Source organism: Corapipo altera, unplaced genomic scaffold, assembly GCF_003945725.1.
Source record: "Corapipo altera isolate COAL_440 unplaced genomic scaffold, ASM394572v1 59, whole genome shotgun sequence".
In the NCBI taxonomy this organism is placed as follows: Eukaryota; Metazoa; Chordata; class Aves; order Passeriformes; family Pipridae; genus Corapipo; species Corapipo altera.
Window position 1 is genome coordinate 7,098,641 of NW_020884917.1, and position 16,133 is coordinate 7,114,773.

The 16,133-nt window shown below is 39.5% G+C and overlaps 1 long non-coding RNA gene across 1 annotated transcript; it reads left to right on the top strand.

Moving 5' to 3' along the window:
• The first annotated feature begins 1,645 nt into the window (after positions 1-1,645).
• On the top strand, positions 1,646-3,567 carry LOC113953129. Its single transcript, XR_003529754.1, has 2 exons — positions 1,646-1,722; positions 3,293-3,567. It is a non-coding gene; the product is annotated as an uncharacterized LOC113953129 (long non-coding RNA).
• Positions 3,568-16,133: the final 12,566 nt, after the last annotated feature.

The following is a 16,133-nucleotide window of genomic DNA, read 5'->3' on the forward strand; positions in this document are numbered from 1 at the left end:
GTATCAACTAAATGGGCTTAGTAGTTTGCTATTCACATCCCATATAGCAGTGTATAAACATCCTATCCTGCAAAATGCCAGTTCTAATGGGAGAGGAAAACAGCACTTTGCACTTGGAGCATCTGTATATTGACACCTACATATTAGAGCACCTATAAGTTTCAGACTATTTTTTTTCCATGCATGTCCATTTTTTGCTCAATTCTTACAGTGTTGCAATTGCAACTACTTGATATTTGATGAAAGTAGCAATTGTGCTTATTTAATTATGGTGTGTATTTTATCACTATGCTTCTCAGCATGCAACTAACTGAAGACCACTTGTTTGAGAAGTCCTGTGACTTCAGTAAGGTTTCATGTTCAACTTGAATAGCATGGTCTGAATGAAAATCTCTTTTTAGGTTTTCTTAAAGGTGTCTGCCTGGTATTTGTAAATCATTTGTCTTTATCTGCATTTTCATTTAAAAAAAAAAAAGGAAAAAGAAAATAATTAAATTTCAGTATTCTAAGTGAGCAAGATTTTGCGAGTTGTTTCAGAGAAAGTTAACATATTTATAATTTTTACTTAAAGTCTATTTCCAAAGGTGTTAAATAATTTGCTCTACATGAACTAGCAATTAAAAAAAAATTCCATGGAAATTTTCTATATGTGCTTAGCTATTTGTGGGGAGTAACAGAACTTGGTTTTCAGTTGATGCTATTCAAACTAAATCACATTGGCATTCACAAAGAACAAAATAAAAGTGAGAAAATGATAAAGCATAAAGACAAAAACTTTAGTACAAATTTTGGGGACTACATCTGTTATCACAGTTCAAGAGTGAAAGACCCAGAAATGGAAAGGAAAAAAAGAATGTGAAAAATTGAGTCCATAAAAAGAAATCAGCATGCCCTATGGGAGAACTTCAAGTACCTCAGCTTCTCACATACATGGGGAAGAAACCAGTAAAATCTGATTTTGGAAAGCTTTCACTCCTAACAAGCATTCCATGTCAATACTAAAAGATAAAGGATATGAAGCACGAACCCAGTGTTCCTTATCCTCATCTCCAATGACTGTAAATCTACTTTACGTAGAAGAAGCACTTGGAGTTGAAACTGAATTAAGTGGTAGTGGCTGAGCAAGCTCTCTACCTCCTCCCCTTTCCCAATAAATTTGACAGGTCTCATTTTCTGCCCAACTGTGAGAAAGGGGAGTGTGGTGCTTGGAAAGGGTACTAAATCAACAGAAATAAGACGTAGCATTATGCAGCAGCACCAAGAGACTAAACACTGCCATTTAATGGAAAGATGATGTTTGCAGTCTTCCGAAGGAAAATTGATTGCTACTGCTATGACAACAAGAGGGAAGATGTGATGTCACATAATGACCTAAGCAACTGTTGTCATGTTGTTCCAGCACACAAGCTGTTCAACTCACAAGCTGGGAATCCAGTAGAGACTTCAGTAACTGCATCTGTTCAGTAATTACTGAAACTTTCCCTGCACCACGCTTCCAACTCTGCGTGCGCAAGGCTATTGGATGTAATCACAAGGGTTAAGTTCTCAGTCTAAAAATTTCAAGCCTGTAGCTATCAGAAATCTGTAACTCAGCTTCAGCATGTTTGTTAGATACAAACTCTATCATCTGACAGGGAGAAATGGAGAGCAAAACAATATCAGCATAACATCATTGAAGCCTTGAAAGCAAGCAATGGAAAAACTGCATGATTTACTTGACTGGTATGTAGGGCCGCTCCTTCTCTAACCTACAGCAGTGTTCACTTTAACTGGAAAAGACTGTCCAGGATAGATCCTTTGCTCATTTAAATCATTGCAGTTCTCCCAACTGCAGTGGAGTGATGCAGATTTTCTGCTGGCCAGGATTCTGCCTCTTGAGTCAATTTGCACTAGTACACAAATAAGTGTGTACATCATGATACATCCAGGAGCCTTTTGCTTTCTTAGTCATGCAAAGCTAAAGAACTAGAAAAAACAAGCTGTCGTGTACACTATGTCAGGAAAATAGAACAATTAGTAAATCACAAGGGTTTAAAATAGAAAATGTGCAGCAAAAACACAAATCCCTGAAGACAGTTTGAAAGCTCCTAAACTTTGGTCCTCCCAGCAGCAGTAGAAGGAGGAGGCGGAGGCAGACCTCTGGCTTTCAACATGGGAGAGGGAACTGGCTTGAGAGAAGGGTGCTCCCATCAGAGCCTGCCTGCTCAGGAACAGGCCTGTCTGTCTGCCTAAAACTGATCTCAAAAGGCACAGAAGAGTTCACGCCTCCTTATTTCTTTTGAACTTTAGGCATTCTAGAAAATCTGAATTTTGCATCAGTTTAAAAGCACCACAAAGCAAAACTCAGATCTTCTGTAATAACTGGAGGGAGAGCTTTTACACACAAAATGAAGACAGTGTTCTCATAAAGAAACTTACCTGCAAGATTTAGAAAGAACTGCTGTGAGTTAGATTAAGTGTTTCAGTGCCACATCTTTCCTCTCCAAAAACACTCAAGTTAGAGCAGATCTCCTCATCACTTAATTTCAATCTATAAATATAAATTTATTTGATATATTGAATAGGACAAACAGTGTTGCCAGATGCTTCTGAATATAAAAAGCAGATAGTTGGAGCTTTACTGAAGTTAAGTTCTTAGTCATAGAAATGTAATAAATGCAGAAAGAAAATATCTTCTTGTTAAAATTTGTGTTGATCATTTTCCCAGATTTAAAGACAGTGGATGTAGCTTACCTTTAGTAAGTTAATTACAATAGCAAAATAAGTAACACAGTGGCATTCTGGGTTAATAGTCTCTTATTTGTACAGTAGGGATGAGACAATGCATAGGAAAAGAAAAAATGCCTTAGCACAGCTTCCTTTCTGTTATGTTTTAGTGGAGAAAAATTTAGCCAAAGTCAAAAAAGAACTCAAATACAGTATCTTGTGTATACAAAACTTCATGCATGCACTCTGAAATTTGCTTACATAGACCACCACAAATAAAGATCTTGAAGCCTTCATCTGAGATTCACTGAACTTGCTAGAGTAAACTAAATGTGTGAACCATCCCACTAAATGGCTCACCCTGTGGCTCTGCTATAGACCCTTTATATCACAACACCAGTGCAAAAAGTCCGTAAAAACAGAATATCCAAAATCCTCAGTGGGCCAGTGCACCTCAGTCCTCCTCACGGTCTCTGTCAAAAGGGTGGTATCTAGAGGATCTATGTTGTTTCTTCATACAGAAGAAAGCTTTTGAGTATTGTCATACATTTGCCTTTCTGGTACAGTACATCCCTTTTTTCTGCAGGGATCTGTGAAGCCCTTAGGAAGTGCAGAGTTCCTACATCTCCTCTCCCAACACAAGTGCTGTAAGCAACCAAAGTCAAAATTAGAGCAATTGAGAAGCTGCTCTAGGTTGTGCTGCTCTGTGAACGGATGCTGGCCATCTCCAGAGACATGAGGGTATGTAACTCCAAGCCATCAACAAGGAGCTCTTCTGGCACCAGCCTTCTTCCATGCCCTCATCCTCTCATGTCTGATGTTAGGCTCAGGTCTTTCATTAAATTATCATTTAAATATTCATTAAGTCTCATTGTCAGTAATCCGTTTTCAAAACACTGTGAAGGTTATCCTTTCTTAGCAGTTAGTATAAAGGTGAATCAATGCAAAATATTTTCTCTTCATAGTATCATTTAGATTAGAAAAGACCTTCAAGATCATTAAGACCAACTGCAAACCAAACACTGCCAAGTCCACCAAAAGAAGCAATGGAATGACCAAACATCCTTCTCCAGGTGCTCTCTACCATGCTTCTCTTCTAATAATACAGATATTTCATCAGGGACCTACCAAAACTCCCAGCGTGTTTTTTCCACCAGCACTGTCTGGAGCAGAGTTGGACAAAAATTTGAAGATGTTGCATGAGAACTGTTAAGATTCACTTTGCACCCAATGGAAGCTGCTTTCTCTCAATCTGATATTACTCTGTTCCTTAAGGGTATCAGCCTTCTCTCCAGCTGACACTACAATAGCAGTTGCAGCAGCTCAGCATTTCCCAAGAATTTCATAAAAATATGCAGGACCCAAAACACAGAAGTCTCTGATGGAAAAAAAACATGTTTAAGCCCATCACTGACACAGTAATGTTGCTGTGGGATTTCTTGGATGGAATAATTTTCTTCAGTATAAAGATTAACAAATACATGAATCATTCAGTCTGCCTACAACACAGTGCTGGTAGCAAAGTTTTTACAGTTATGTGACTCAATCCTATCTGCACTTGCCCAGATATAAAAATAAATGTTATATAATGCACAGATCACAGAATCAATAAACTGTGTGCATCAAATAGAGGAAAACAGCACAGGAACTCCTATGCTAAGAAGCAAAAAAGCTTGCAATTCTAAACCTGAGTAATTTGATCTAAAATTTGGTCTATTTGTCTTGTCAGTATGAGCAGCAATAAAGACAGCACAGCAACAAACCCAGCAATCCTGTTGGTTTGTTCTGGAACATAAAAAAAAAAAAAAAAGTTTCTCCTTCAGGCTGACACAAACTGACGAAAAAACACACTACTAATGATGCTGAGAGTGGAAGAGATTAAGATAGGGAGTTCAAAAGTAAGCATATTGCAACAACCTATGGAGGGACTGCCACCTTCCTATTAGAGGAAGAAATGTGAAAAGTAGCGTTTACCTGGCATTTTCACCTTTAAAATGCTATATGAACATTAACAGATAGTTAAGATAACTACATAAAGATATTTTAATGAAACATACATTTCCATCTCCAGTTTTTTCTGCAAGCTTAACATTTACATTATGTTAATTATTGCAAAACAAATTCTCCATAAAGCAGAGGAATAAACAGGTACCTCCTCCTGCACCAATAAAAGCTTGTATCCATCATTATTAGATGAAATTGTGACCCAGTTATGCTAATCTCATGCAGGAAAAACTTTCCTGATTTCACAACAGCAAGGAAGTGGAATCTCTTATCTTCTTAAAGGCATTTGTTTTGATTATTACAAGTAAGTTATCCATATATTTTAACTTGGATTTCACCTAAAAATTAAAATGGGATGTAAGCTTGCTTTGTTTCTAAGTTCTATTGGACTTTATATATATATGTAAAAGGGTACATATATATATGTACCCTAGTGAGATATGCAATTGTAACAAAGCAGTCTGCTCAGAGAATCCCCAAATTTCAACTTTTATATAACAAGCCCCTTGGAAAAACACCCGTTGCTTTGAGAAGCCTCACTTTTCCCTTAGACAGTGAACAAAAACAATAAATTGTACTCTTCAAACAGTTACAGCAATCCATCCTAAAATTCCTAATCTCTTCACATTTCTCCCTGTCCCAGCAATTTTGCTTCCTGTCTTTGAGAGGCAACAAGAACTATTACATATATATCTTTCTGCAAACTGAGAAATGAAAAAAAAGTTACAGAATTTGGAAACCCTGGCTAAGTAAACAAATATTTCAAACAAAGCCAAGGTTCCCAAGGCTGATGTTCTGGGCTCATAGGAAGGAAATGCAGCGAGCAAGTTGGAAACCTGCAGTCCTGAAGCCCAAGATTTCCTGAGGTAAAGTTCCAAAACGTCTTGGTGAACTTGTGCCAAAACCCAGCAAAAGTATCTAGAGGGGCTGCATATCAAAGGCAATTTTCTTCGGCAGGAAAAAATACAGAAAACAGAATGTGAAACCAATTCAAGCAAAAATTGCAGGGCATCTATACATTTTAAAGGCATATATTGACAAAAGACAGTTGTCAATATATGCCTTTTACCTGTACTCACTGGAGCTCAAAAGAAAGAGAGGAAAGAAGAAGAAGAGACGCGATGAAGAAAAAAAGAGGAATTAAATCAGGCTCACCAATTGTAAAGCTATAGCCATCAATACTGAACGTAGCACTCTGGCATTTTTTAAATCCTTCCTTTCTGCTACTTGGCTCTGTCATGATCTTGCTAGCTTGTACTGTCAGCAGCTGCCTTTTTCTCCCCTGTGGAAGCAGTGCGCTTGAGCTCACTCTTAGCTGTCCTTGAGTATATGCCTATGACGGCACGCACAGCCCACCTCACATATCTCATGGGGAGCCAAAGCGAAGAGGCATGCACCCAACAGTTTTCTCCTCCCCCAAACACTCGCATTGGCATGTTATCTACATGCCTGCTCAGAGTTTAACAACTGGTTAGAGGCTTTGCTATTGAAACCAGCAGTCAGTGCAAGACTACCAAATCAATAAGCCAGCTGTAGCTGTCAAATCTGTGTGTAGGAGGCAGCACACACAAAAAAAGATGAAGCATTAGATTTTGCTGTGATCTGTCCACTGACTCTCCTTGTATTCCCTGCTATGCTGCAACCTGTTTCTGTGGCTCCTCTTGCTCACCGGGATTTCTGACTTGCAGCAAACTGTGCTCCAATTTAAATTCTTCAAATATAAGCAGTGTGTTTTAAGTATTTGAGATACAGTGAGTTAATCCAAAATACAGTACACCATCAATCATATACTACTTATACAAACAGCAAGTATCTAGAAACACAACTGGCAGCAGAACAGGAGATTATCAGTAAGGAAGAACATGGGAAAACAACGTAAGTAATTTAGCAGTAATGATGATAAACTGAGCAAAATGGACATGCACACACACACAAAACAGTCCTCCGAACTCTTCCTCATCCTTGTGGTTCCTCCTCCTCCATGGTTTGTAAACTCATCTCTGCAGTTTCTTTACCTAGTTATGTTCAGAAATGTTGACTCAGAATGCTTGCAAGCAAGAAACACGCTACTGCAGTGCTCCAATTCTGTCATGTTCCCAAGCATAAAAATAAATTCCATGTAAATTCATCAGTTTTTGCATTGCTCTGAATGAAAACTACGTGGAAGCACTAACTTTCAAGAAGACTACCATCAAAATAACAGCTGAGACACAGTTTACTAAAAGCTTGCCCCATGCACACCAAAAGATTTACAAAATATCAGCAGACCTGGTCATGTTTAAGGTATAAACCTCAGCCCTACCTTGGTTTCTCAAAAAAAGTTTAAGTCAAACAGAAATGCTGCAATTTTAAATTCCTTTTCTTCAAAGGATGGAAGAGAATCACTACTGAATTCTAACAGTTAATTTAAATTCCACTTAGTTCTACCTTAGTGAAGAGCTTCAATCAAATAGAGCTTTTTTGTTAACTTTTAATGATGTTCAATAATATAACACAAAGCTATTTTCATTAGGAAAATAGCTGTTTGCAGTGAGGGTTTTTAACAGGAAGGAGTACCTGGTCTACCAGGTTTCCTGACCTTTCAAAACTGAAACAATAACTACTTACCTACATTTCCATCACTCGCACCTGCAATTTTTGACCTCAAAAGTGTAGGCAATAGCTCAGGAATTTTTTTTAAAGAGTTGGAGCTATAAAGGTAGTCAGTGTCATGAAGGATGCTCAAGCAGTTTACTGAACTCCATCATGTAGGTGCTGTAAAGTATTTCTAAGGAATAATTTTTTCTGTCACTGGTTATATAGATCACATAAGCACTAATGCTCTTCCTAAGACAGCAAAGGCATAGGTAACTATTCATACTATATCTAGAAAGCAGAAAGTTAAACATTATCGCAATGAAAGATATGGAACCCTGGCAGCTCCAGTAATTTGGAACTGTCAGGGTTTGAGTTTTTTTGAAAATTTAATTATTTGCTAATACCATTTTTTTCCTTAAGCCATAAAACATTTATTCATAAAGAAAAATTGTGGGAAGATACCAATGACAATCATGAAGTTTCAGTCAAGTTTCTCAGTTCGAGGAGAAATGTTCTTCCAAATAAAAGACAGGTGGAGATAGCCTTGCTTCCTCTCTGGTTTGGACAGTAGGAAGCAGAGAATTATATTACCATTTCACTTCTCAGGAGAATACCCAGATCACCAAGCTACTGCTGAGCTGTTCATTTCTTATCTCCTTCACTAGTGTTTTGGCCACTTTGTACAGATTGCCAGAGAGAAAATTATCTGGCTGTTCAGCGGCTGTGCACACCAGAGTTACCTTGTCCAAGGCCCAACTAATACTAATTCAAATAATTGTAGTAGTTTGATAAGCTCATTTAGGTCAAAGTGAGCAATTGCCCCAGGAAGAATAAAGACAGTCACTCAGCAGGATAAAATGATCAAATCAATTTAGAAGCCACATGCTTGGAGAAGGCCCTTAACTGGCTGGTTGCAGCAGGATGCTCTCTCCCCGCAAAACTGCAGAGGTACTAACATTGGGGTGAAAAGGGTAAGGTTTTGCCCTGCAAGTTTTCCAAGAAGGAAAGTTTCTTTCCAGCTCTAGTTAAAATTTAATCCAGCCGCTCAAAGAATTACCAAAGTGTATCAGAAACTTGATACCTGATCCTATCTGACTCTTTGCGTTTTGCTGTTCACTGCTTGGCTAGATTTCAGGTCTCCATTTACATTCCGCTTTCCCAAACAATCCCTACAGATTCACTATTCAGGGTATAGTACATTTATTACCTTCCACTGCCAGGAAGTACCAGTATAGATGATCAGGCAGCTCTTGTGGCTGCAGTTCACTGCCATGTAGAGCAGTGAACATTTAGTCATTTAGTCATTTGTAAACCATCTGGACATCTTTGAGATGAAAAGCCCACTGTGAGTTGAAAATATTTATTATTATTGCTGTAAACAGACCAGGGTATACATGACAACCCATAAAACAGCAGTTACTTTGATATTTTCCCCTCACTTTTTAATGTGTAGAAGTGTTTGCATGTTTTCAGGAAGTCTGTTTTAACCAAAGATCATGTGAAATTAAACAAAATAGCCATCCAAATCTGCCATCCTCCAACATACACGCTAGAGGAAGTTGTGAAAAAACAACCACCTGTAACAGATGGGAAAAAATTCCTATTTCTAAGCAGTACTTTTCTGCCCTGAAGTATGACAAGGCATACTAGTTATGTAAATTTCTCTCAGCAAGACTTAAAGATTTTTAATTGCAATTTACACCCAAAAACTTTCCAAGCATAAACTCAAAACGTCAACTGCAAGGAGAAATACTTCTATGTACTAACTCAAAGGCATGACTTGTCAGTTAAATCCTGTATCCCCGGCTCATGTAGTGTGAGAAATGGGAAAAAAAGCACTAAATAAAATCCTAGCTCCCCAGAAGACAAGGATAAAACTGCTACTCACTTCAGCAGCACTGGAGCTCTATCCTCCTGGTTTTTCATACCTGTGCTTCTGTTTACTTAGTTCCTAAGACAAGCAAATTTCACAGGAGCAGTGTTAAATGTAGGTCTCAGGCATTTGTAGTACCAGTCATTAAAGTTATCAGAATTAGGATTTCTGAATTTTTATCTATTCAGAAATGTCTCAGGTATCCTAAATCAATGAACAACTTGAATTTGAATATTAAGAAAAAACAAATGCAGCCATACCTGGGTCAGACCAAAGGTCCATTGAACCCAGTGTCTTATATCCAGCTCTGTATCAGATTTCCATCAGTGCTTAAAAATAAATGCTAAAAAAATTATAAAGACGCTAAAAATTATGAAGAACAAGGCAGGCTGTGGTGATACTAGCTATCCAACCACCACCAGCTTGGATACCTGGTGGTGGCTGGACCAGCGGTGTATTCTGTATGTTCATAAAGAGTCCAGAGTTTTCTGTTCAATCAGCTTAAACCTTCAGCACCCTGAGCATTCTTCATCAGAGAGTTTAAAGTAAACATTGCATGAACACCTCCTGCTATTGTTTGTTTTGAATCTTTCTCCTTCTCACTAACTGGTTGCTGTTTAGCCTAATACTCAATACTGATTCTGAAGCCTTTGGGCTATGAATCTAAATGTCAGGAGCAGTTACACGGGTGGTAGAGGGATTCCCAGCATGCAGGATTTCCAGTGGTAAGGAACGCCTGAGAGAGTGGGTTCCAGCTAGAGTGGACCACAGAAGCACCTGGCAGCTCCTGCCTTTGAAAATATTGAACCATTGAATTTCCACAAACTTCAGTTGAATAAATTTTACAAGCATATACTTTTCAAAGCAGTTTTAGAGGGCTCTCTCACCACTAGTGTCAGTGTCACCTGAAAACAATATAATATCCCAAGGAAGATTTCAGCACTTTTCAGGGCTGGGCATGATGCACCAAAAATTGATAAATCTTTACAGAAAATGTCCAGCTTCAGAGAAGAAATTCAGTTGAAATCCCCTGAGGTGGTTGGTATATTTCTCACAAGCAACAATGCAGTTAAGTACTGCAGGTTGTTTATGCAGAGATGCTATTCTTCCCTGAAACTTTTTGCCATTTCCTAGACATACTCTATATGCATGTGTCGCAGTTTAAATGAAACTGGACTGTTTGCTAAAGAGGATGAGTTATGAGATAGACCAAACTCCTCTCTCTCTGCAATTGTAATGTCAAATTAAGGGGCTTTACTCGAGGAAAATGTGGAAAAAAAAAACAGAAGAAGTAACAACCCTTTATTAAAAAGATATATATATATGTTGGCAAAAACAGTAACCAGAAACAACAATAACAACAAGAATTCTAAATGAATACCCTCCTGTCCCTTAGCACAGTCCCAATTGTGGCCTGCAGGGGGCGCTGTGGGCTGGCTGGAAGGTGCAGGACCTGCAGTACCTGGTTGTGGTCGGCAGGGGGCGCTGTGGGGTCGCTGGAAGGTGCAGGACCTGCAGTACCTGGTCGTGGTCGGCAGGGGGCGCTGTGGGCTCCGGCAGTCACCCCGCGGAGAGAGGGGCTGGAGGGAGCGGTCCCGGGCCGCGCGGGGAAGCTGAGGAGGGGATGGGGGGTCCTCGCCTCCGTAGGAACGAAAAGGAAGGCGGACAGTACACTCACCGCTGTCCCAGGTGGCAGGGTCTCACTGCAGTCTCAGACGATGGCATCTCAGCAAAGAAACTCCCCCTCCTCTCCCGCGGGCAAAACAAGCTCCCCGTTGAGGCACAGCAGCTCCCGGGAAGCAGGGTATCCAGGCAGGTTGAAGCCAGCAGGACGAGAAATCCAGCTGGGCTGGGCAGTGAGATCACTTCTCGGAGACTCCTCCACTGGGCTCTGGATGGGTCCAGCAGAGACAGCAAAAACCTTCCTGCTCTCTCTGCACCCCGGGAGCAAAAAGCAACCCCACCTCCCCCTTGCCTCCGACTCCAAAACCAGGCCACCTGGCCCCGGCCCTCCGGCCCACTCAACGTAGCTAAATCGCCCATAAAACAGGTCGACCAGTTCTTTTGTAAGGCTAATGCCAGCTCCTTTGTAAAGCTAATCAATTCTCTTCCCCCTTCAACCTCTGTTTTCTCTTACAGGGAAAGCAGGGGAAGGGAAAAATTCCTCTCTCAAACTTATAACCCATAACAGCATGTTATGAAAATTTTCACAGACATTGTCACTGTCAGGAGTATTCACCACATGTAAGTTATTTTTAGGCATGACAGCCAGAAGGCAATATGACTTTTTAATGCTCAGCTGTTCTGATGTTCTCTGCTTACTTCAAGCTTTACCATTTTCTCCCTTGCCAAATGCTGACAAAAGGAATAGTCTCCAGTTTGCTGGAGTATTTTCTTGGTTTATGCTATTTTAGGTTTCTCAATTTACACACATTTTGTGCTATTTAAAGTGACTTCACACCATGGGTGAAAATCCAAATGCATCCAGTACATACACAGGAAAAGAAATATAAAATTGTAATATTATTTTGAGCCTGGACTTTATCTTAACTATTTCAAGCAGCTCTGCAACTCATATAAAATGCATTATTTTCTTTAGAAACACAGGAGGAATCTATACCATTTGATTTTAGGCACTTTGTTGAGTTGCCTAAATGAGGAACCCTGAAGCTCCCACTCCAGTGAAGCAGGCAGGCAGGCAGGCACCTCAAAGATGAGTTAGACCTCCTAAGATCTGAATTGCTCTCTGGAGAAGCTCTTAGTCAATGACCCAGAGAGATTGAGGCATCTGAGAGCTGCAAGAGGAAGTTTACTGAGGAGACTTAAGTTGAGTATCAGGATCATTGGCAATAGCTTATGCTTTCTCCAGTAACATGGTAAATGTGATCCTCTTCTAGCTAGATGCAATTTGCTAACAGCAGCAAGGTCCATCTCTTGTGATGTGTACAGGAAAAATGCAATATTAGCAAACTACTTTCCAGTGCAACTTGCAATCAGGCGAAACAAAAGGGTAAAGGAGCATCTGGTCTAGACATTTGCAAAGGTAAACAATGGGAAAGAAGCTATAGCAGGAAAAGAGAACATGAAGGCTTCAAAAGATCCCCATGAATACACCTACCCCTATGTATTTCCTTCACACACTAACTTGTAGTCCCTAGCACCTGCTAGTCCTGCCTTCAGGTGTAGTTCCACATTTTAAATGAGGTTTTTCTCCTTGCTTGTGAGAGTTTTTTGACGTATAAGGGAATTTGAACAGAAAAACATTTTTAATGCTCGAATTTCACTCCTGTTGAAAAAGTGCTGCTGATCAGATTTTGTTTGTCTTTATTTTTTAATTTGATTTGTCTCATTTTGCAAATTATTTAAGTATGATTCTCCAGTGTAATGTGATTCTCCATATTACAGCAAGCCATTGTTGAAAGCAAATTAGCCAAAATCAGAACCAATAAAATTTATACCATTACTCAACAAAATAAAACTTGAGGCAACAGTGTTAAAAACAGGTTGCAAAAGAATTAACACTACACAATTTTGCCATATACATGCAATGATGACAGAATTCGGCTTTCAACATCATTCCTGGGACTATACTTCAATTAAAGTGCTACTGAAAGATTTTCCTTTCTATCTTGTCAGAGAGAGATTTCTGATGCTCATAGTACTTGCACCATGGTTTACTTTGTTCGTGGTTTTGCCTTCATTTGTTCCCACTAACCCCCTTGAAAAGTCACCACACAGTGGAATAGCAGTGACCAGTTAGTGCATGCAGCCAAATCATTGCATCTCATTTGATTCCCCAGCAGGTATCATTCTCCCTGATGATTTGGGCTGTGGCCAGTTGTGCTGATTTTGACTGGGGTAGAGTTAATTTTCTTCACAAGTAGCTAGTATGGGGCTATGGTTTGGATTTGTGCTAGATACACTGTTGATAAGATACAGATGTTTTAGTTACTGCTGAGCAGTGCTTACACAGAGCTTTTTCTTGCTTCACATTCTGCCCATTATGGCAAAGGGGCGGGGGATGTTGGGAAGCTGGAAGGAGACACAGCCAGGGCAGCTGACTCCAACTGACAAAAGGGATATTCCATACCATATGAGGTATACAAAGTGGGGCGAAGAAGAAAGAAACAGGAAATATTTGGCATTATGTCATTTGTCTTCCCAAGTAATTCCCGTCATTATGTGTGATGGAGCCCTAGAAGTGGCTGAACACTTGTCTGCCCATGGGAAGTGGTGAATGAATTTCTTGTTTTGCTTTGCTTGTGTGCACAGCTTTTTCTTTACCTATTAAACTTTCTTTGTCTCAACTCAGGAGTTTTCTCACTTTTCCAGTTCTCTCACCCATCCTCCTGGTGGAGGTGTGAGCAAGCAGCTGCATGGGTCTTAGTTGCCAGCTGGGGCTAAACCACAATACCAGTCAAATATTGAAAAATATTTTGCTTTCCAAATCACTCATTATATCACTATTGTGTCTCCCCATTCAGCCTTGAATTTTTCTCTTCTTCTATCCTCCCTCTTCTACAAAGTTTGTTTTAAAAGTATTTCATTTTGCTATAAGAATTCACAGACATGCTTTATCTATGATGTGAAAATCTTGAGTGCACCCTACAACGGGCAGAGTAAGTAAGTAGATCTTTTGAGGGTACGAATCAGTGTAACGTCACCAGATTCAGCAAAGCTGCCCTAGTTCTTAGAATCAAGATCTGCTCCTTTCCCTCCAGCCTGGAGGCAAAACTGAGCTGTGGTGCTTGAACAGCTTCTTATCAGCCAGTGTCAGTATTTGGCTTTAAATACATATGTAGGTTAACTACATACCCTTCCTCCTAAAGGAGTTGAGACCACCGCTTTTCCCTATTTTCATATACATTCTGTATATATTTGCTTTCACCTAAACTGCAGATGTTACTTGTGGCTACATTTTACATCCATTCCAAAGCACAATTTGAATTAAAGTATTTGAGTTACCATGAAAGTCATGCTCTTCACATTATCTAAAAAAATTAAAAATGGACAACCTAATGCCCTACCTGTGCTCCTCCCTAAGCCAGATGCTCCTTCTTTAATCTTACAAACACAAGTAAGTAAAACAGGCTACAACTCCAACTTTTAGCAGGTATTAAAAAATGGACTGCCTGCTACAGCCACAAAGTTCCTAGACCTAGGGGTTTGGGTCAGATTAAAGCATCTTTCATGCTAAATGAATGTAGCCTATATCCTACTTGCAGAACTGTCTTTTTGTTGTTACAGATACACTTCATTAAATGGAAATTGAGCCTCAGAAGAATGATTTGAAATATAAACATGGCACACCCACACACACCACAAGAGTGCACACAAAACCACCTTTTTATAGCATGTGCAGTACATCAGTCATTGTTCTATCTTTTAAGAGAAGGGCAGTGCAAAGCTGCTTAGTTCACAGAAGAATTAAAATAGCAAATACTACTCTTAAAGGAAAGAGAGGAGAAGGGGTTTCCACACTATCTGCTTCAGGTATATAATAGTAAGTGCCAAATTTAATGGCATAGTCCCTCTGTATAGTTAACAGCAAGATGGAGGCCATGCCAAAGGGAATGAGTGACATGTACCAGACCTACCATCACCCTGTATGTAGCAGATTTACTTCTATTTCAAAATTAACCAATTCTATTAATCTGATCAAACTGCTGGATCATTAAAAATTAGATTCCTATAATGAATTCTTTAATCGTTAGCATACTCAAGCTTCCCTTGAATTTTATAGTGCAGGTTAATATCTTATTGTTAATAAAAAGTCAGATTCAACAAGTGTATTTTTCAAAGGTAGAGTTCCATTGTTGTCAAAGGCTATAATTAGATTTCTATTTATCTTATTCCTTTAATCTGATTTTTAAAAATTACCTGAAAAGGGAGTGTATTGACAATTGCCAGCTAGATTTTTTTATATATTTATAAAAATCCACATCTTCCTAAAACATCTGATGCAGCAAAACTAGTTCAGATATATCATATACTATTTCAAGTGTAAGAGACCCTGTACAAAATGTAATTCCATTTGGTTGCCATCTACTTCCTGCTAACCTGCTCTGGGCTAAATCTCTCTATTCTCTACTGGTAGCTTTCATCCCAAGACCTTGAACCATTATCAAACTACCTTTGCAGAAAGTTGGAAGCCTAGAAAGCAATTAATTTCATTTCAATTCCCACCATTTGAAAAGTAGACCTTCAGCCTAAGTTAATCAGGGGGACACCCTCCGCCCTCTCTAATCAAGGAAAGGCATGGGTACCTCCAGAGTCATTCTACACTGTTTTAGTTTGAATACAGAAAAAGCCTATCTGACTAGCTTATGTGTTTGCCTAAAAATTGAGTCTGTGGCTGTAGAGGAGCTGAATCCTGCCCTGAATTGCTAAGTACCAGGAGAGATCAGAGTACCTGATTCACTTGCAGGTTGGAAATAGTAAACACTGTTCTCCTGGCTGTTTCGAAATTACCACCCCAGTGACCAGGCAGGTGTTTGGAGTGGTCAATAGCCATGTAGCAAGGACTCCTCCCTGGCAGCTTGCCTATCCAAAGTCTAGCAATGTCAAGTGGGAGAGCTGCCCCCATAAACCCACTTTTGATGGGCATCTTGTTCTCAGTTCATTTAGAAGGGCCAAGAGCAGAACAGGTATTGCCTGAACACCACCTAAACACCAAATACTTTTAGCCATGCAAATAGTTCTCTGAGTTATGGCATACCAATGGCAGAAAAACCAGAAGAGGTTCATGGTTGTTCACAGTACCGTGCAGATACCAAGGCATGTTGTTTAGTTGCCAGCCAGGGTTAAACCACAACAGGAATCAAAGCACACACAAAAATGCATGTATAGATGAGATTTCTGCTAATGAATTAACCAGTGTTAAGGTAGAAAACTTGGTTTATTCTATTTTTTTCATACATTCACAAAAGCCTTCTGCTTTGGGACTTGCTAAAATACTTAGTAACAAAACCAA